General features: G+C 39.2%; 1 protein-coding gene across 1 annotated transcript in view; it reads left to right on the top strand.

Annotated features, from left to right (window-relative positions):
* Nucleotides 1–21,540, top strand: part of MYO15B (myosin XVB) — a 214,696-nt gene that overhangs the window by 16,274 nt on the left and 176,882 nt on the right. The gene's annotated exons all lie outside the window — the stretch shown is intronic.

The raw sequence follows: 21,540 nt of genomic DNA on the forward strand, positions 1-21,540 counted from the left end.
CTTCTTAAAGTGCTAGAGCAACAATCAATTGATAATACAAATAGAATGTTACATATACATATATATATATATATATATATATATATATATATATATATATATATATATATATATATATACATATATATATATATATATATATATATATATATATATATATATATATATATATATATATATATATATATATATAAATATATATATATATATATAAAATAACATCAAATCTTGTCACCAAATTCAAGTCCAAAGAAGGTTGAAATAAACACTTCAATCCAATGAAATCGGAATAAGGTGATCCTCATATGTCCGATGATGGCTGCACTCTCCTCTCCCACCGGTGTGTGTAGAATCTAAGGAACAGCGATACAACAAGAGAGGCGCCGCATGTGTGTATCTATAGACACCACAAATCCAATAAGCACAGGGTACTCACATTTATGAGCGGCACCCTAGTGTGCCATATGATGCCGGCTGGATGTTTGCAGCAACCCAGCTAGCTGAACTCCTAAATCTTCTGAGCAGGAACACTGGATCTTCATCAATAACCAAACAATGTTTAGGCTCCGATAGGTAACGTTAGCTCATAAAAGGCAATGGTGCAGAAGATGATAAAAAGTGAAGTACATTTATTTAAAATGACAAATAACACCAATTAAAATCACTCAAATAGAACCAACTCAAATGAGCATAAGAGCCAAGAAACGCATTGCATTGTTTTAACTTATATATGCTCATTTGAGTTGGTTCTGTTTGAGTGATTTTAATTGGTGTTATTTGTCATTTGAAATAAATGTACTTAACTTTTTATCATCCTCTGAACCATTGCTTTTTATGAGCTAACGTTGTATAGATTTCCAGAGAAATATCATGTCATAGTAAATTCGAGATTGTCAGTGGTGAAATAAAAGTATTGTTCAAGTGACAAATTAGTTTGTAGTTGGTTTGTCCACATAGCTAGTGTAGGGTGTGTATCTTTTTTTCAGAGTTTGGGAATTAGTTGTCGAGTACTATTTAGAGCAAGCTTCATGAGTTACATGTGAGCTTTTGAGTTAAGTTTAGGGGTCTTATCAAAAAGGAAAGGTAGAGGATTCAAAGAAAGTTTACAGTTAAGGATATTATTGAGTGATACATGATTGATAAAGTAAGATAGGTTTTTAAAAAATGTATGACGTTCAGGAGGAGTCCTATATGGAGTAGATCTGATTTACCTTCGGTAATTGTATAATTATTGGCCCTGCTATACCCAGAGAGAAAAGCCTGTGCCCCGGAGAGAGAGGTAAGGGGGTTAAAGGAGATTATCAGCAAAAAGAGCCAGTTTGTATTTCGAATCACCAACAGTTCCCTCTATTAGGGGAGGGGAGCTTAATTGAATTGCTAAAAGAACAAACTGCAGTGGAGATAGAGGACAGCCCTGTCCCGTTGTATTGGGAAATAATGCGAGAGAATCCCATTAACCTTGATATTTGCTAATGGGGCGCTGTATAGTGAAAATATGTAAAGATTTATCAGGAAACCCGAATCTTTGAAGAGTGAGTTTATGAAAGTCCAGTCCAACCAGTTGAAGGCCTTTTCAGCATCCATCGACTGGAGGATAGTGAGAAACAGGTGTTGATGGACATAGTGCATCAGCTGAAGTACTTTAACAGTATTATTGCAGGCCCCTCTCCGGGGTACAAACCCCACCTGTTAATGGTGTATAATATTTTTAAATCTACATTCAAGAGTGAGATTGAGCAAAATTGGAGGGGAGAGTAGTTGGTTTTCCTGACTTTGGGATAACCATTACAGTTGTGTCTAACATAGATGGAGGAAAAGTTTTCCCTCCATCAATGTAGTTAAAAATTGCCATCACATGTGGGATAAGGAGATTTTTTAAATTTTTTTATAATAGGAACCTGTAAATCCGTCTGGACCTAGGCTTTTCCCTAATTTCACTGAGTTGATGGCAGTGTCAGTTTCTATAGCAGTGATAGGAGTTGTAAGATATAGAATGGATTTGGATTTTATCAAAACATCGGGTTTTGTCGGTAACGACCCGCGTAGCTAACGCTGGCTTTTTTTCCCACCGCACCTTTTAAATACCGCTGGTATTTAGAGTTCACAGAAGGGATGCGTTAGGTTCCAAAAAGGGAGCGTAGAGCATATTTACCGCCACTGCAACTCTCAATACCAGCGGTGCTTACGGACGCGGCCAGCTTCAAAAACGTGCTCGTGCACGATTCCCCCATAGAAAACAATGGGGCTGTTTGAGCTGAAAAAAAACCTAACACCTGCAAAAAAGCAGCGTTCAGCTCCTAACGCAGCCCCATTGTTTCCTATGGGGAAACACTTCCTATGTCTGCACCTAACACCCTAACATGTACCCCGCTTGGGCTTGGATGAAGACTTCGGAGCCTGGAGCGATCGGTGATACCTGGCATGGTGAAGACAAGGTAGGAAGATCTTCAGGGGCTTAGTGTTAGGTTTATTTAAGGGGGGTTTGGGTTAGATTAGGGGTATGTGGGTGGTGGGTTGTAATGTTGGGGGGGGTATTGTATGTTTTTTTTACAGACAAAAGAGCTGAATTCTTTGGGGCATGCCCCGCAAAAGGCCCTTTTAAGGGCTGGTAAGGTAAAAGAGCTTTTCTATTTTAATTTTAGAATAGGTTAGGGCATTTTTTTTATTTTGGGGGGCTTTGTTATTTTATTAGGGGGCTTAGAGTAGGTGTAATTAGCTTAAAATTGTTTTAATATTTTTATTATGTTTGTAATTAATTTTTTTATTTTTTGTAACTTAGCTTTTTTTTATTTTTTGTACTTTAGTTAGTTTATTTAATTGTATTTATTTGTAGGTATTTTATTTAATTTATTTATTGATAGTGTAGTGTTAGGTTTAATTGTAACTTAGGTTAGGATTTATTTTACAGGTAATTTTGTACTTATTTTAACTAGGTAGCTATTAAATAGTTCTTAACTATTTAATAGCTATTGTACCTGGTTAAAATAAATACAAAGTTACCTGTAAAATAAATATAAACCCTAAAATAGCTACAATATAATTATAATTTATATTGTAGCTATATTAGGGTTTATTTTACAGGTAAGTATTTAGCTTTAAATAGGAATACTTTATTTAATAAGAGTTAATTTATTTCGTTAGAATAAAATTATATTTAATTTAGGGGGGTGTTAGTGTTAGGGTTAGACTTAGCTTTAGGGGTTAATACATTTATTATAGTAGCGGTGAGGTCCGGTCGGCAGATTAGGGGTTAATACTATTTATTATAGGGTTAGTGAGGCGGATTAGGGGTTAATACATTTATTATAGTAGCGGTGAGGTCCGGTCGGCAGATTAGGGGTTAATAATTGTAGGTAGGTGGCGGCGACGTTGGGGGCGGCAGATTAGGGGTTAATAAATATAATATAGGGGTCGGCGGTGTTAGGGGCAGCAGATTAGGGGTACATAGGTATAACGTAGGTTGCGGCGGTGTGCGGTCGGCAGATTAGGGGTTAAAAATTTTTATTAGAGTGGCGGCGATGTGGGGGGGCCTCGGTTTAGGGGTACATAGGTAGTTTATGAGTGTTAGTGTACTTTAGAGCACAGTAGTTAAGAGCTTTATGAACCGGCGTTAGCCCAGAAAGCTCTTAACTCCTGACTTTTTTCTGCGGCTGGAGTTTTGTCGTTAGATTTCTAACGCTCACTTCAGCCACGACTCTAAATACCGGCGTTAGAAAGATCCCATTGAAAAGATAGGATACGCAAATGGCGTGGGGGGAATCTGCGGTATGGAAAAGTCGCGGCTGCAAAGTGAGCGTTGGACCCTTTCCTGACTGACTCTAAATACCAGCGGTAGCCCAAAACCAGCGTTAGGAGCCTCTAACGCTGGTTTTGACGGCTAACGCCAACAAATTGTGTATTCTGTGGTATTTCTCTTTGGAAATAAATTGTATCGTTTGGTATAATAATCTCGGAATTCCTCAGCAATTTGGTTAAAATCCTCTAGCTTAATACGAAAGGAAGAATCTAAAGAAGGGACAGAAGATTACGCTGGTTGCATTTTAAGGGCCTGTCAGCCGCTCTGGAATCAATCCGGGATGTAACCCAACTGCTAGCGTGAATTGAAAGCACACGCTAGCACACTGAGAAATATCCAGGACGTGACCCACTCAGGAAGCAGATTAGAAGATAACAAAAATGAATATTGTTCCAGAATGCAGGAAAGCCACAAAGGTTAAAACGTCCCTTTAAGTAGTACAAAGAACAAAAAGGAAATGCTCTTACTTGAAGCTTCTGAAAAAGGTCCTCTTTAGCAGGCTTGTAAAACAAAGGAAAAGTTCTCTTTTGCAGCTTGTAAAAGTATAATGTCCCTTTAAGCAGGCAAAGTTCTCTTTTGCAGCTTGTAAAAGTAAATGTCCCTTTTAAGCAGGTGTATAACAAACAGAATAGGTTTAAAGGTAAAGGCCAAAGCAAGGTCAGGCAGGCAGAAGTCGGCATCCAAATATCAGCAAAAGGTATAGGCAAAAGACAGGGTCAGGCAAGCAGAAGTCGGCATCAAAGTATCAGCAAAAGGGTAATAGCAACAGGCAAGGTCAGGCAGGCAGAAGTCAATGTCCAAATATCAGCAAGTAGGGATTAGGCAAGAGGCTTGGTCAGGCAGGCAGAAGTCGGTACACAGAAGAACAAAACTGATATGGTACTCACGATCCAGGGAAACAAACAAACGGGCCCAGATTCAGATCTCCCGCCGAGATTTAAAGGGCAGGAGCGTAACCGTCATCAGAGGGGTGTGAGAGAAAGCGTCATGTTGCTAAGCAACATGACGTCAGAGACACAGAGGAGTTCCGGGAGCCGCGGCGACACGGCGATGAACGGAAGCGCTCATGACAGCACCCCCTCCTCAAGGACCCCTCCGGGGGACAGGACCAGGTCTATCAGGATGAGTCTTGTGGAAGGTCTTGACCAATATAGGAGCATTTACTTGATGAGCAGGTTCCCAAGAACGTTCCGTGACTGGATAACCCTTCCAATGAATGAGATAATACAATTTCTTGCCCCGCAATTTGGAATCTAGAATATGGCTGATCTCAAACTCAGGATGTCCATGCACCAATAACGGTGGAGGTTTAGAAAAAGGCTTAGAATACCTGTTAATCATCACAGGTTTTAAAAGAGAAACATGGAATACCGGATGGACTTTGAGAGACTTGGGTAAAGCTACCCGATAAGCAGTGGAACATACCTGACCCAGTATTCGGAAAGGACCCACATATCGTGGTCCCAATTTGTTAGAAGGTTGTTTCAGGCGAAGAAATCGAGAGGAAATCCAAACTTTATCACCAGGGCGATATTTGGGAGCCCTTTTCCGTCGAAGATCCGAAAAGAACTTGTAACGTCTAGAAGTTACAGAAAGAATACGATGTATCTTCTGCCAATGTCGAGTTAATCTTCGGGCTGTAAGATCAGAAGCAGGATTCACTGTGGAGGAAGTATGCAAAGGGAATGTCCTAGGCTGATATCCGTAAGCTGCATGAAAAGGAGAAGTCTGAAGGGAGGAATTGTACCGGGCATTATGGGCCAATTCAGCCAAAGGAAGGTAAGAAGTCCAGTTAGAATGATAATGATCCACATAATGTCTAAGATATGTTTCAAGACACTGGTTTACTCTTTCAGTCTGACCATTCGATTGTGGGTGGTGAGAAGTAGAGAGAGATATAGTAGTACCAAAATGTTTACAAAGTGACCTCCAAAATCGAGAAACGAATTGTACCCCTCTATCTGAAACAATATCTAGAGGAAATCCATGGATTCTTACAATATGTAGAATAAAAAGTTCAGAGAGTCTTTTGGCAGATGGTAATCCTGGCAAGGGTACAAAATGAGCCGTCTTAGTGAACCTGTCGACCACCACCCAGATAGTATTGTTCCCAGTGGACAAGGGAAGATCGGTAATAAAGTCCATGGATACATGAGTCCAAGGCTGGTGAGGTATAGGCAATGGTTGGAGTAATCCTGAAGGAAGTTGGCGTGGAGTTTTGTTCATGGCACATTGTGTGCATACTGAGACGTAATCCTTCACATCTTGAGAGAGTGTAGGCCATCAGACATGTTGTTTGAGGTTTCGAGTGGTAATACTGATGCCAGGATGTCCAGAAAGGGGACTATCATGAGCCCAAAATAAAATCTTGGAACGAAGGCGTTCAGGAACAAAGAGTAAACCATTGGGAGGTTTACAGGACAAAGGAAGATGCTCTTGAGCGGACTGTAATTCTTGTAACCAAGAAGTTGTTAACTGGGCAATGACTTCATGAGGTTGGAGAATGGTACCAGACTCAGGAACTGGGGTATCTTGAAATTGTCTGGAAAGTGCGTCTGCTTTAATATTTTTTGAACCAGGTATGTAAGACAAATTATAGTGAAACCGAGAGAAGAATAAGGACCAGCGTGCTTGCCTGGAATTTAGTTGTTTGGCTGTTTGGAGATACAGAAGGTTCTTATGATCAGTAAGTATAGTAAATGGCAAAGAAGTACCTTCCAGCCAATGTCTCCATTCATCCAATGCCATCTTGATGGCAAGCAACTCTTTATTCCCTACGTCATAGTTAAATTCGGAAGGAGTGAATTTTTTAGAGAAAAAAGCAACAGGATGAATCCTTCCAGTCTCTGGTATTCGTTGAGACAGAACCGCTCCAGCAGCAACAGAGGAAGCATCCACCTCCAGAATAAATTGAAACTCAGGATTTGGATGACGAAGGATAGGAGCTGAGGAAAAAGCTTCTTTGAGAGATTCAAAAGCTTCTATAGCCTCAGACGGCCATACTTTACAGTTTTGTCCTTTTCTTGTGAGAGAAGTAAGAGGAGAAGTAATAGTAGCAAAATTCTTGATGAACTTTCTGTAATAATTGGCGAAGCCTAGGAAACGTTGTAAAGCCTTCAAAGAATCAGGTCTAGGCCAATCCAAAATGGCAGAAAGTTTAGTAGGGTCCATTTCGAATCCAGATGCCGATATTACATAACCCAGAAAGGGTATGGATTTTTGATGGAAAGAACATTTCTCCAGTTTAGCAAACAGATGGAATTCTCTTAGACGTTGAAGTACTTTCTTGACGTGGTGCACATGATCTTGGTGGTTCTGAGAAAAAATTAAGATGTCGTCCAGGTATATGATAACAAAAATATTCAAAAAATCACGAAAGATCTCATTTACAAAATGCTGGAAAACCGCCGGAGCATTGCATAGCCCGAAGGGCATGACCAAATATTCATAATGCCCAAATCGAGTGTTAAAGGCAGTCTTCCACTCATCTCCTTTGCGTATACGGATCAAGTTGTATGCACCACGTAGGTCGAGTTTGGTGAAAATGGTGGCTCCCTGAAGATAAGTAAAAAGTTCAGGAATAAGGGGCAGAGGATAACTGTTCTTGATGGTAATCTGATTCAATCCACGATAATCAATACAGGGTCTTAATCCGCCATCCTTTTTTCCCACAAAAAAGAAACCAGCCCCTACAGGGGAAGAGGAGGGTCGAATAAATCCTCTAGCCAGATTGTCTTTTATATATTCTTCCAGAGCCATGTTTTCTGGTTTAGAAAGTGGATATGTCTTGCCTCGAGGATAGGCAGCCCCAGGAAGGAGGTCAATGGGACAATCAAAAGGGCGATGAGGAGGAAGACGTTCCGCTTCTTTTTTGGAGAAGACATCCACAAAGTCATGGTAATGCATAGGTAAGGATTCCGGAGTTTCAACTGTGAGAGCAATAGTGAGTGGTAACTTAGTAATCTTTTGAAGACATTTAGTCTGGAATGTAGATCCCCAGGAAGTGAGTTCACCGAAAGTCCAAGAAAAAATGGGATTGTGAATCTGGAGCCAGGGTAATCCCAAGATAATGGGAAATTGCGGAGTGGGAATGACATCGAAACAAATTGTCTCAGAATGAAGTATTCCTACGGTGAGGATTAAGGGTTGAGTAGAAAACTGAATGTATCCAGAACCCAAAGGATCTCCACTGACCGTAGAGACTGAAATGGAATACTCCTTCTTTAGTAAGGGTATAGAATGAGTAGAAACAAATGTAGAGTCAATGAACACACCTCCAGCACCAGAATCAATTAGAGCTTGGGTATAGATCTTCTTATGTCCAATTAGAAGAGTTACTGGAACAAAGAGTTTCTTGTATAGGGAATGACCACTATTTTGGCTTAACTCAGTTCCCTGGACTAGAGTTAAGCCCTGGCTTTTACTGGCCTAGTAGGACAATCCCTTAATAAATGTCCTTTAAGGCCACAGTACAGACATAAGCCAAGAGTCCGTCTTCTTAAGCGTTCAGTCTCAGTTAATTTTATACTTCCTACTTCCATGGGTTCAGCCTGATCAGTAGTAGGAGAGGCTGGAGTGACTGGATTAGAAAAACGAGGAGCTAAACGAAAAGGAGTTCGAGTGGAAGTCCTCTGTGTTCTATCCTTTTCTTGTTGGCGTTCATGAAACCTGGCGTCGAGACTGATACAGAGATTTATTAAGGCTTCTAAGGACTCTGGAAGTTCACGATACACCAATTCATCCTTGAGACGCTCAGAAAGTCCTTTACGGAAAGCGGCTCTGAGTGCTCCCTGATTCCAAGTGGTTTCAGAGGCAAGGGTGCGGAACTCAATTGCATATTGAGAGACTGGTTGATTTCCTTGACGTAAATCCAGGAGAGTTGCTTCAGCAGCGGATGACCTTCCAGGTTTATCGAATACGTTTGAGAATGTAGATAGAAATGTATCAACATCCAACAGTATAGGATCATTCTTTTCTAGCAAAGGTGACACCCAAGCCAAGGCTTTTCCTTTCATTAAGGAAATAAGAAACGTGATTCTAGAAGAGGCAGTAGCAAAGAGAGTAGGGCTATTTCGGAAATGAAGACGGCATTGATTCAAAAAGCCTCTACATTCTTCAGGATTCCCATCATATTTATCCGGAAGAGGAATCCTGGGACTTAGTTGTACCTGAGACTGATTGTTAGGAATCGGAGGAGGTAATGCCTCAATCGGATTTGGATTGGGATTAGGATTGGGAGGTGCGGTAGCAACCAAATTTTGTAATAGAGCAGTAATTTGATCAAGTTTAGTGTCCAGAGACTGCAAGTGAGTGGCATGAGAACCCAAGAGCTGTCCCTGGTGAGCCACGGCCATAGATAATTCAGTGGGGTCCATTTTTATGGCCCGTTTGTAATGTCAGCCGCTCTGGAATCAATCCGGGATGTAACCCAACTGCTAGCGTGAATTGAAAGCACACGCTAGCACACTGAGAAATATCCAGGACGTGACCCACTCAGGAAGCAGATTAGAAGATAACAAAAATGAATATTGTTCCAGAATGCAGGAAAGCCACAAAGGTTAAAACGTCCCTTTAAGTAGTACAAAGAACAAAAAGGAAATGCTCTTACTTGAAGCTTCTGAAAAAGGTCCTCTTTAGCAGGCTTGTAAAACAAAGGAAAAGTTCTCTTTTGCAGCTTGTAAAAGTATAATGTCCCTTTAAGCAGGCAAAGTTCTCTTTTGCAGCTTGTAAAAGTAAATGTCCCTTTTAAGCAGGTGTATAACAAACAGAATAGGTTTAAAGGTAAAGGCCAAAGCAAGGTCAGGCAGGCAGAAGTCGGCATCCAAATATCAGCAAAAGGTATAGGCAAAAGACAGGGTCAGGCAAGCAGAAGTCGGCATCAAAGTATCAGCAAAAGGGTAATAGCAACAGGCAAGGTCAGGCAGGCAGAAGTCAATGTCCAAATATCAGCAAGTAGGGATTAGGCAAGAGGCTTGGTCAGGCAGGCAGAAGTCGGTACACAGAAGAACAAAACTGATATGGTACTCACGATCCAGGGAAACAAACAAACGGGCCCAGATTCAGATCTCCCGCCGAGATTTAAAGGGCAGGAGCGTAACCGTCATCAGAGGGGTGTGAGAGAAAGCGTCATGTTGCTAAGCAACATGACGTCAGAGACACAGAGGAGTTCCGGGAGCCGCGGCGACACGGCGATGAACGGAAGCGCTCATGACAGGGCCTTTGCTAGAAGCTGTCCTGGTTTGCTTCCCTCAATAAAGTTTTTTTTCTTAAGGAAATGTGCTTGTTTATGGGATTTGTCTGATAACGTACGGATGGCTTTTTTCGTCTGGATAATCGGTTTTAAAATGTTTGTGTAACTGGGAAGGTTGTGAGTGTGGTCAAATTGTAAGAGTTGGTTGGTCAAATCAGTGTACATCTGTTGTTTTTATTAGTTCACCTCTAAAATAAGATTTGTGAGGCTCCCAAATCATAAAAGGGTTGACATCTTGAGAGACATTTTCTTGGAAAAAGGAGACCATGCATTTTACCAGGCATTCCATTACTAAAGGATCAGAACGTATGGACTCATTAAGATGCCAGCTAAACGTTTTAAGAGTGGCAGAGGGCCAAATGATTACACTGCTGACTGATGCATGGTTAGATCAAGCTGTCTGAATGATTTTAGAGTCTACCAGGTTCCCCAGAGTATGATGACACACAAGTATGTAATCAATACGGGAATGTGTGGTTTTAGGGTAGGAGAAAAAGGTGTAATCCCGAATTTGTGAATGTCTATATGTTCAAGTGTCATGGAGTCTTAGTAAATGGAGAATGCTCCATACCGTTTTAAAGGGTTTGTTTAGCTACTTGTAATTGTGTGTTAGAGCTGTCAAGGGTAGCATTTAATGGAAGGTTAGAGTCACCTGCTTAAGGTACCTTTGGTGAGTGCTAGTATAAATTCTGTAATTTTGCGGAAAAAGGGAGCTAAATGTGAGATGGGGGCATATATATTAATTAAAGTAACTGGGCAACCAAATAATAAATCCTGAATCCCCAGGTATCTTCCCTCTGTGTCATTTTATGTATCTAGTAGTTGAAATGGAATGGAGTTGCGAATTATTATGCTATCTCCATTGACTTTTTTTTATATCAGGATTGCTGCTATAGAAGTGAGTTGGATAGGTACGGGAGAAATGGGTTTCCTGGAGCAAAAATATGTCTCTAGATTTACATTTGCAATCCAATATTGCTATAGAGCATTTATGCGGTATATTTAACCGTTTTGCATTCTGGGAATGGGAAATAAAATAAAATTTCCTAATAATTTCTGCCTATATTACCCGTTTTACAGGTCTTTAAGTTTGTCCTGAAGTTGCAGGATAATTAGATCTTGACCCTGGACATGTTGTACATCTGCAAGATAAGATTGGTTGGTTTCAGTCTCTTGCTCCAGATATTCCACACGATTGCCTATTTCACAAATCTCTTCCTTTATACAGTTGGACTTGGACCAGGAGATTATTAAAGTCTTGATTAGAAGGAATAGAGGCTATGGACTGGCATATTTATAGAATATCAGATGCTTCTTTATTGTATGAAGAATGAGCTGATAAGCTACTTTGTTTAGGTAAGACAGGAAGTGTTGGAGTAGCAGGTGTGTCAGATAACCTGGAAAAAAGTAATCACTGAAGATTTATGTGGCATTGGGATTTTCACCAATTTGTCTGAGGGTTTCGGCTTTTTAGGTGACGTATAATAGTAGTGGACGTGATCTCCTGAAATGTAGGAAAATGCCTGTAGTTCTCTGCTGAGTTTGATAGGTATGATACTGCAGAAAGTCTCTAAAGAGTAATGGAGATATTACAATGATTGTACATAAAAAATAAATACTACAGCTCAAGAGGAAATGATAATCAGATGATATTTAGTTGCCAGCATCAATAGTGGAGGCAGCAGGATTTTGTGCAGGGCTTAAGCTGCCTAGTTGGAAATAGGGAGACTGGATTGTATCCTGCTTCTAGTAAACTGAAGATCAACAGATACAAGTAACATGCTGACAAGCGTAGAAGTAAATACAGTTCAGTAGAAGTATGGTAAATGATGTGGTACTTGTGCTGGGAATAGCAGGAGACATAAGGATATTCATTTTTCTTAAACTGAGCCCCTTAATCATAGCAGAAGGAAGGGGTAGAACAAAAGGGGGATGACTATATGCAACACATTCAGATTGTACCGGCTGATTGTACAGGCCCCAGTGAGAAAGTCCAGCTGTATATAGGAATCAGCCCAGTTGTACCAGTTGAATGGCACCATTTTTCTACACTGTGCTCAAAATGAGACCCAGCCTGGTTTAGTGTATGGCTCCGCACATGAGAAGAGAGAGGGTTGCTTAGTTAAAAGCTGTAGTCAGAGCACTCTGCAGTGTGTGTTCAGTCTCGGCTGTTACCGTGATAAAGATGGTGCTGTACGGCTACCAAAGCCCACTACAAAGCTTAGGACATTGTAAAGTGTAATCCTCTTGCTAGAGGAGAGAGATCTGTCTGTATGGCGGGAAATCCTTTTCGTTCTGCAGCATGTGTTGTCATGCGGTAAGCACCAAGGTTCTGAGGACAATGGCCTTCTGCGCTCCTGGCAGTAAAGTGAGGGTGGGTATTCATCTCCAAAGTGGGTGGTGATCGAGTCCTGTAAAGTGTTGCTTGATGTCAAAGAGTTTTGGATCTGCTTTTAAGGACCAGGTATGCAGAGCTCATTTCAATGTGTGGCCATTCCATTCAGCAGCTGGCCCCGCCCCCTAAGATGTACTTGATATGATTTTAAATCAGTGTGTGTATGTTTTAGAATAGGGGGTTAATTTTTTTTCACAGGCAAATTACCTGATCCCTTTAGGGCATTTTTTTAGTGTAGTTTTTTTTTTTAAAGATAGGTTGTTGTTGGAGTTTTTTTTTTGGGGGGGGGGGGGTAATTTGTTTTTATTATAGGTGTTTTTAATGAAAAGAACTATTCACTTCAACTAGGGCACTGCCAGACAAATGCCCTTTTAAGGGAACATTTTAGAGTAGGTTTTAGTGTTAGCATAGGGTTTTTATTTTGGGGTGGACTTTTTTTTAGCTGGACATTAGTTTAAGAATAGGCCTTACTGTTTGTTTGTTTGTTTTTTGATAGTGTTTTTTTTGGTAATGTGTTTTTTATTTTTTGTAACTTAGAGGTGTTGGTTAGGGGTCTTGGGGGATTAGCTGTTAGGAAGTTAGGTAGTTTATGGGTAGTTTGCGATGGGGGGGCCCGGCTGTGTCGGTTTAGCGGTTAATAGATAAGGGGGTTTATTGTGATGGGAGGTTGTGGTGGTTTAGGGGTTAATAAGTTAGGGGTGATTAGGTTAACAGGTTATGGCAGATTAGGTCTTAATATTATAGCGGTGTTAGGATGCGCTAGGGGTGTGGGTACATAAGGAGTTAATAGTTTATAGGAGCATTCTATGTTTATACCATGTTTAAATTATATGCATTTTCTTGTATAATGCTTATTATTTTATATATTTTAAAAAGCGTTTTTTGTGTTCTTTTTTTTTATTTTAAACATTAATATTTATTTTTCTAAACACAATTATGTTAGAAAAATCAGTAGCCACAACTTTAAATTGTTACCTAACATTTGTTTAACTTTGCAAAGTTAAAGAGTTTTCAGTTATGCAACACTATAAAGTTGAGGCTTCTGTCTTTTATAACATAATTATGTTTAGAAAAATAAAATAATATTAATGTTGAAAATTAAAAGAACACGAAACCCCCCCTGCTACATTACTTAAAATACATAGTATCGCATTATACAATAGGATACATATAAATGATACATTGTATATAAATGTATCAACATAGTTCCTATAGTTATACTAGGAAGGTGTTTTTTTTTTTTTTTGCCTTATTAGTAAGGTAGATCGCGGATATGACGTAGATGTAAGCGTTCTGTGGGAATTAGCTGGGCTTTTCATGGTAGTAACCTGCATTTTAATGGGTTAACATATATTCAAAGCACTGCCCTGCAGGTTAGGTATACGGTTTCAGCCATATTTGTGGCGAGATTTTCCAGTGTGAGGCAGGTAGTTACAGTTAGGGAAGTGTATGTATTATTTGAAATGTTCCTACACAGAATCTCTTTTTGTTTCAGTCTGTGCTGTGTAGGAACACTTCAAATACAGCCCCCCCCTTCCGATGATAGTGCCGACAAGTGGCGATATCGACTGATGCCATGATCCCTATTATTTCCTATGGGAGATACATCACCACTCCTTGGCACTTCGTTGGTTAGTGCCCTTTTTTGGAATATCGGGTCCTTTGTCTCATTCTCTTATATGCAGGTGTATATACATGCTTCAGCATTATTACCTTTTACTAGAATATTTTAAAATTCAACTATATTGAAAAATGCTTCTATACAAAATTAAATTTATGCACTTTATAATTCTATTTAAAACCTACAAATTCTAGGTTTTCCAATTTTGAGAACAATCCTTCAGATAAGCCTAACCCTGCTACATGTCTGTACCTAACTGGCCTCAGCAGAGATGATCAGTTAAGGAACTGCAAAACAATGAAACTTTTGCTAACAAAATGACAATGGTTATCTGTGCCTTCTCAATTAACTACTCTGAATTAGGCAAGTTTTGGGGGATTTTGGCTAGTGAAAATGTTTGTGTTAATGCATTCAAAAACATTTCACAATCACCCAGTATGTAAATTTATTGCACAACTTCAGAAAAACATTGTAAATACATGGGGCCAGATTACAAGTGGGTGCTATTTAGTGTTCTCTCCCAAGCGTAAACTTCGCTAGAAGTAATATTTTTGCATGTGTCAGGTTGTGCGTATATTACAAGTTGAAAGTAAAAAGTTTGCTTGTGAATGCTATCCAAATATTATGACCGCGTTAAATATATTCTCCCCATAGAAGTCAATGGAGAGTGCGTAAGAAATAGTGCAACACCTATCTCTCGTGCGCTGTCCTGGGGTATGTAAGTCTTATTTTCTGTGACACTCTAAGCTATGGTTGGGCACTTTTTTATAAAGTTCTAAATATATGTATTCAAACATTTATTTGCCTTGACTCAGGATGTTCAACTTTCCTTATTTCCAGACAGTCAGTTTCATATTTGGGATAATGCATTTGAATCAATCATTTTTTTCTTACCTTAAAATTTGACTTTTTCCCTCTGGGCTGTTAGGCTCGCGGGGGCTGAAAATGCTTCATTTTATTGCGTCATTCTTGGCGCAGACTTTTTTGGTGCAAAATTTTTTTTCTGTTTCCGGCGTCATACGTGTCGCCGGAAGTTGCGTCATTTTTGACGTTCTTTTGCGCCAAAAGTATCGGCGTTCCGGATGTGGCGTCATTTTTGGCGCCAAAAGCATTTAGGCGCCAAATAATGTGGGCGTCGTATTTGGCGCTAAAAAAAATATGGGCGTCACTTTTGTCTCCACATTATTTAAGTCTCATTATTTATTGCTTCTGGTTGCTAGAAGCTTGTTCACTGGCATTTTTTCCCATTCCTGAAACTGTCATTTAAGGAAATTGATCAATTTTGCTTTATATGTTGTTTTTTCTATTACATATTGCAAGATGTCCCACGTTGCAACTGAGTCAGAAGATACTTCTGGAAAATCGCTGCCTGGTGCTGGAGCTACCAAAGCTAAGTGTATCTGCTGTAAACTTTTGGTAGCTGTTCCTCCAGCTGTTGTTTGTATTGAATGTCATGACAAACTTGTTAATGCAGATAATATTTCCTTTAGTAAAGTTCCATTACCTGTTGCTGTTCCGTCAACATCTAATACTCAGAGTGTTCCTGATAACATAAGAGATTTTGTTTCTAAATCCATTAAGAAGGCTATGTCTGTTATTCCTCCTTCTAGTAAACATAAAAAGTCTTTTAAAACTTCTCTTTATCCAGATGAATTTTTAAATGAACATCATCATTCTGATTCTAATGATTCTTCTGGTTCAGAGGATTCTGTTTCAGAGGTTGATGCTGATAAATCTTCATATTTATTTAAAATGGAATTTATTCGTTCTTTACTTAAAGAAGTCCTAATTGCATTAGAAATTGAGGATTCTGGTCCTCTTGATACTAAATCTAAACGTTTAGATAAGGTTTTTAAATCTCCTGTAGTTATTCCAGAAGTTTTTCCTGTTCCTGGTGCTATTTCTGAAGTAATTTCCAGGGAATGGAATAATTTGGGTAATTCATTTACTCCTTCTAAACGTTTTAAGCAATTATATCCTGTGCCATCTGACAGATTAGAGTTTTGGGACAAAATCCCTAAGGTTGATGGGGCTGTCTCTACTCTTGCTAAGCGTACTACTATTCCTACGGCAGATGGTACTTCCTTTAAGGATCCTTTAGATAGGAAAATTGAATCCTTTCTAAGAAAAGCTTATTTGTGTTCAGGTAATCTTCTTAGACCTGCTATATCTTTGGCGGATGTTGCTGCAGCTTCAACTTTTTGGTTGGAAGCTTTAGCGCAACAAGTAATAGATCATAATTCTCATAGCATTATTATTCTTCTTCAACATGCTAATAATTTTATTTGTGATGCCATCTTTGATATCATTAGAGTTGATGTCAGGTATATGTCTCTAGCTATTTTAGCTAGAAGAGCTTTATGGCTTAAAACTTGGAATGCTGATATGTCTTCTAAGTCTACTCTGCTTTCCCTTTCTTTCCAGGGTAATAAATTATTTGGTTCTCAGTTGGATTCTATTATCTCAACTGTTACTGGAGGGAAAGGAACTTTTTTACCACAGGATAAAAAATCTAAAGGTAAATTCAGGTCTAATAATCGTTTTCGTTCCTTTCGTCACAACAAGGAACAAAAGCCTGATCCTTCATCCTCAGGAGCGGTATCAGTTTGGAAACCATTTCCAGTCTGGAATAAATCCAAGCCTTTTAGAAAATCAAAGCCAGCTCCTAAGTCCACATGAAGGTGCGGCCCTCATTCCAGCTCAGCTGGTAGGGGGCAGATTACGTTTTTTCAAAGAAATTTGGATCAATTCCGTTCACAATCTTTGGATTCAGAACATTGCTTCAGAAGGGTACAGAATTGGTTTCAAGATAAGACCTCCTGCAAAGAGATTTTTTCTTTCCCGTGTCCCAGTAAATCCAGCGAAGGCTCAAGCATTTCTGAAATGTGTTTCAGATCTAGAGTTGGCTGGAGTAATTATGCCAGTTCCAGTTCTGGAACAGGGGCTGGGGTTTTATTCAAATCTCTTCATTGTACCAAAGAAGGAGAATTCCTTCAGACCAGTTCTGGATCTAAAAATATTGAATCGTTATGTAAGGATACCAGCATTCAAAATGGTAACTGTAAGGACTATCCTGCCTTTTGTTCAGCAAGGGCATTATATGTCTACAATAGATTTACAGGATGCATATCTGCATATTCCGATTCATCCAGATCACTATCAGTTTCTGAGATTCTCTTTCCTAGACAAGCATTACCAGTTTGTGGCTCTGCCGTTTGGCCTAGCAACAGCTCCAAGAATTTTTACAAAGGTTCTCGGTGCCCTTCTGTCTGTAATCAGAGAACAGGGTATTGTGGTATTTCTTTATTTGGACGATATCTTGGTACTTGCTCAGTCTTCACATTTAGCAGAATATCATACGAATCGACTTGTGCTGTTTCTTCAAGATCATGGTTGGAGGATCAATTTACTAAAAAGTTCATTGATTCCTCAGACAAGGGTAACCTTTTTGGGTTTCCAGATAGATTCAGTGTCCATGACTCTATCTTTGACAGACAAGAGACGTCTAAAATTGATATCAGCTTGTCGAAACCTTCAGTCACAATCATTCCCTTCGGTAGCCTTATGCATGGAAATTCTAGGTCTTATGACTGCTGCATCGGACGCGATCCCCTTTGCTCGTTTTCACATGCGACCTCTTCAGCTCTGTATCCTGAACCAATGGTGCAGGGATTACACAAAGATATCTCAATTAATATCTTTAAAACCGATTGTACGACACTCTCTGACGTGGTGGACAGATCACCATCGTTTAGTTCAGGGGGCTTCTTTTGTTCTTCCGACCTGGACTGTAATTTCAACAGATGCAAGTCTTACAGGTTGGGGAGATGTGTGGGGGTCTCTGACGGCACAAGGGGTTTGGGAATCTCAGGAGGTGAGATTACCGATCAATATTTTGGAACTCCGTGCAATTTTCAGAGCTCTTCAGTCTTGGCCTCTTCTAAAGAGAGAATCGTTCATTTGTTTTCAGACAGACAATGTCACAACTGTGGCATACATCAATCATCAAGGAGGGACTCACAGTCCTCTAGCTATGAAAGAAGTATCTCGAATTCTGGTTTGGGTGGAATCCAGCTCCTGTCTAGTTTCTGCGGTTCTTATCCCAGGTATAGACAATTGGGAAGCGGATTATCTCAGTCGCCAAACGTTGCATCCGGGCGAATGGTCTCTTCACCCAGAGGTATTTCTTCAGATTGTTCGAATGTGGGGACTTCCAGAAATAGATCTGATGGCCTCTCATCTAAACAAGAAACTTCCCAGGTATCTGTCCAGATCCAGGGATCCTCAAGCGGAAGCAGTGGATGCATTGTCACTTCCTTGGAAGTATCATCCTGCCTATATCTTTCCGCCTCTAGTTCTTCTTCCAAGAGTGATCTCCAAGATTCTGAAGGAATGCTCGTTTGTTCTGCTGGTAGCTCCAGCATGGCCTCACAGGTTTTGGTATGCGGATCTTGTCCGGATGGCTTCTTGCCAACTGTGGACTCTTCCGTTAAGACCAGACCTTCTGTCGCAAGGTCCTTTTTTCCATCAGGATCTCAAATCCTTAAATTTAAAGGTATGGAGATTGAACGCTTGATTCTTAGTCAAAGAGGTTTCTCTGACTCTGTGATTAATACTATGTTACAGGCTCGTAAATCTGTATCTAGGGAGATATATTATAGAGTCTGGAAGACTTATATTTCTTGGTGTCTTTCTCATCATTTTTTCTGTTATTCTTTTAGAATTCCAAGAATTTTACAGTTTCTTCAGGATGGTTTGGATAAAGGTTTGTCTGCAAGTTCCTTGAAAGGACAAATCTCTGCTCTTTCTGTTCTTTTTCACAGAAAGATTGCTAATCTTCCTGATATTCATTGTTTTGTACAAGCTTTGGTTCGTATAAAACCTGTTATTAAGTCAATTTCTCCTCCTTGGAGTTTGAATTTGGTTCTGGGGGCTCTTCAAGCTCCTCCGTTTGAACCTATGCATTCATTGGACATTAAATTACTTTCTTGGAACGTTTTGTTCCTTTTGGCCATCTCTTCTGCCAGAAGAGTTTCTGAATTATCTGCTCTTTCTTGTGAGTCTCCTTTTCTGATTTTTCACCAGGATAAGGCGGTGTTCCGAACTTCTTTTGAATTTTTACCTAAGGTTGTGAATTCCAACAACATTAGTAGAGAAATTGTGGTTCCTTCATTATGTCCTAATCCTAAGAATTCTAAGGAGAAATCATTGCATTCTTTGGATGTAGTTAGAGCTTTGAAATATTATGTTGAAGCTACTAAGACTTTCCGAAAGACTTCTAGTCTATTTGTTATCTTTTTTTCCGGTTCTAGGAAAGGTCAGAAGGCCTCTGCCATTTCTTTGGCATCTTGGTTGAAATCTTTAATTCATCATGCTTATGTCGAGTCGGGTAAAACTCCGCCTCAAAGGATTACAGCTCATTCTACTAGGTCAGTTTCTACTTCCTGGGCGTTTAGGAATGAAGCTTCGGTTGATCAGATTTGCAAAGCAGCAACTTGGTCTTCTTTGCATACTTTTACTAAATTCTACCATTTTGATGTGTTTTCTTCTTCTGAAGCTGTTTTTGGTAGAAAAGTACTTCAGGCAGCTGTTTCAGTTTGAATCGTCTGCTTATATTTTCAGTTTTTTTCATTATAAAATTTAAACTTTATTTTGGGTGTGGATTATTTTTCAGCGGAATTGGCTGTCTTTATTTTATCCCTCCCTCTCTAGTGACTCTTGCGTGGAAAGATCCACATCTTGGGTAGTCATTATCCCATACGTCACTAGCTCATGGACTCTTGCTAATTACATGAAAGAAAACATAATTTATGTAAGAACTTACCTGATAAATTAATTTCTTTCATATTAGCAAGAGTCCATGAGGCCCACCCTTTTTGTGGTGGTTATGATTTTTTTGTATAAAGCACAATTATTCCAATTCCTTATTTTTTATGCTTTCGCACTTTTTTCTTATCACCCCACTTCTTGGCTATTCGTTAAACTGATTTGTGGGTGTGGTGAGGGGTGTATTTGAAAAAAATACAAAAAAAATGAATAATAATTATTAGAAAATATTATAGATACTGTAAAAAATATACATATATTCTATGGATTATTTAGCATTTTCTACAGTATCTATAATAATTTTAATAATAATTATTAAATATTTTATTTTTAATATTTCAATAATGCGTGTTATGCATATTTTACATGCCTATGTTTTTCACATATATATTTAATAATATATATACATACACACACATATATATTTAGACATGAATATGTATGTTTATATACATTGGGCTTGATTTTTCAAGCCTTCTCCTCCCCTATGACCGCTGCTTCCCTACCCTCTTTTCCACCTCTTAGATAGAGAATTTAAATCTCCCTGGTCTCATCCGACCGGAGAGATTGACAGCTCCTGCCCGGGTGTGATTGGCTGTACGCAGGCAGGGGGCGGGATTTCACGCAAGCACAAAAAATTGCTCTCGTGAAATGTTAAATTCCGACAGCGGATTTCTGCCCACCAAAGGAGAGCTGGGGTGGATAGGGGCCGAATATGTACCCCCCTGTCTACCCTTGCTTGATAAATCAAGCCCATTATAGCCCTTTGCAGTAAAACACTTTGTCATATACCATATAGCTTTTAACCTATTTATTTATTTATTTATTTGTTTTAATAATCATATGAATATATTGTATCAGATAGTGTTTATATGAGTGTAACTGTATTTTTAAATGTATTTATGTTGTGTTTAGTGTAACTTTTTTAATGCACTACCCTTTACGTGATGTTTTCAGTCAAGTTAACCCGACGGGCGTAAAATCTGATTGCTGTCTCGCAGTCACATTTACTTTAAACTTGTAATACGCACACTATTTCTAATCCGCACGTAAAACCCAACATCGGCCATGCGCAACAGTTAGCACACCACTTGTAAACTAGCCCATGTTTTTTTTATGCCCCTTTAAGGTATTTAAAATTGTTTAATTGGTAAAGCAGTGATCTCATGCTATTCATTTGGAAACCTAATTAAATTATTTTTCATTTATTTTTGAACACTTTAACATTTAAAATAGTATTTATAGATTACATCTAAACCGTGAGGTTAGTGGTTGACGATCTTATGCCACAGACAGCATTTTGTTTTGTTTTTTGTTTAAGAAATAAAATAACTCCTCATTGAACAAGATGATAAATCTGTTTGATATCTTAAAGTAGTGTTGTATGGGACCTTTGTTTTCTAAGCATTTTTAAAATATCTGCTAAAATTCTCTAATTGCCAGAGTCAGGTGGACCAGGTTATGTCCCTGAGACTACTAAGTGTTGGTCTATGTCTGAGTTGTTTATAGTAAAGCAAGAGGTAACATTGCCTAGGGGTTCTCTTGAGCTCTCTCTTTGTCATGTATACATTCTCTATATTCTCTACATTACCTTCCTCTATTTATAAGGGTAGACGTTGTTTGGGCCCTCTTTATAAAAACCTATGTCTTTG

This window comes from Bombina bombina, chromosome 1 (genome assembly GCF_027579735.1).
Source record: "Bombina bombina isolate aBomBom1 chromosome 1, aBomBom1.pri, whole genome shotgun sequence".
NCBI classification, from domain to species: domain Eukaryota; kingdom Metazoa; phylum Chordata; class Amphibia; order Anura; family Bombinatoridae; genus Bombina; species Bombina bombina.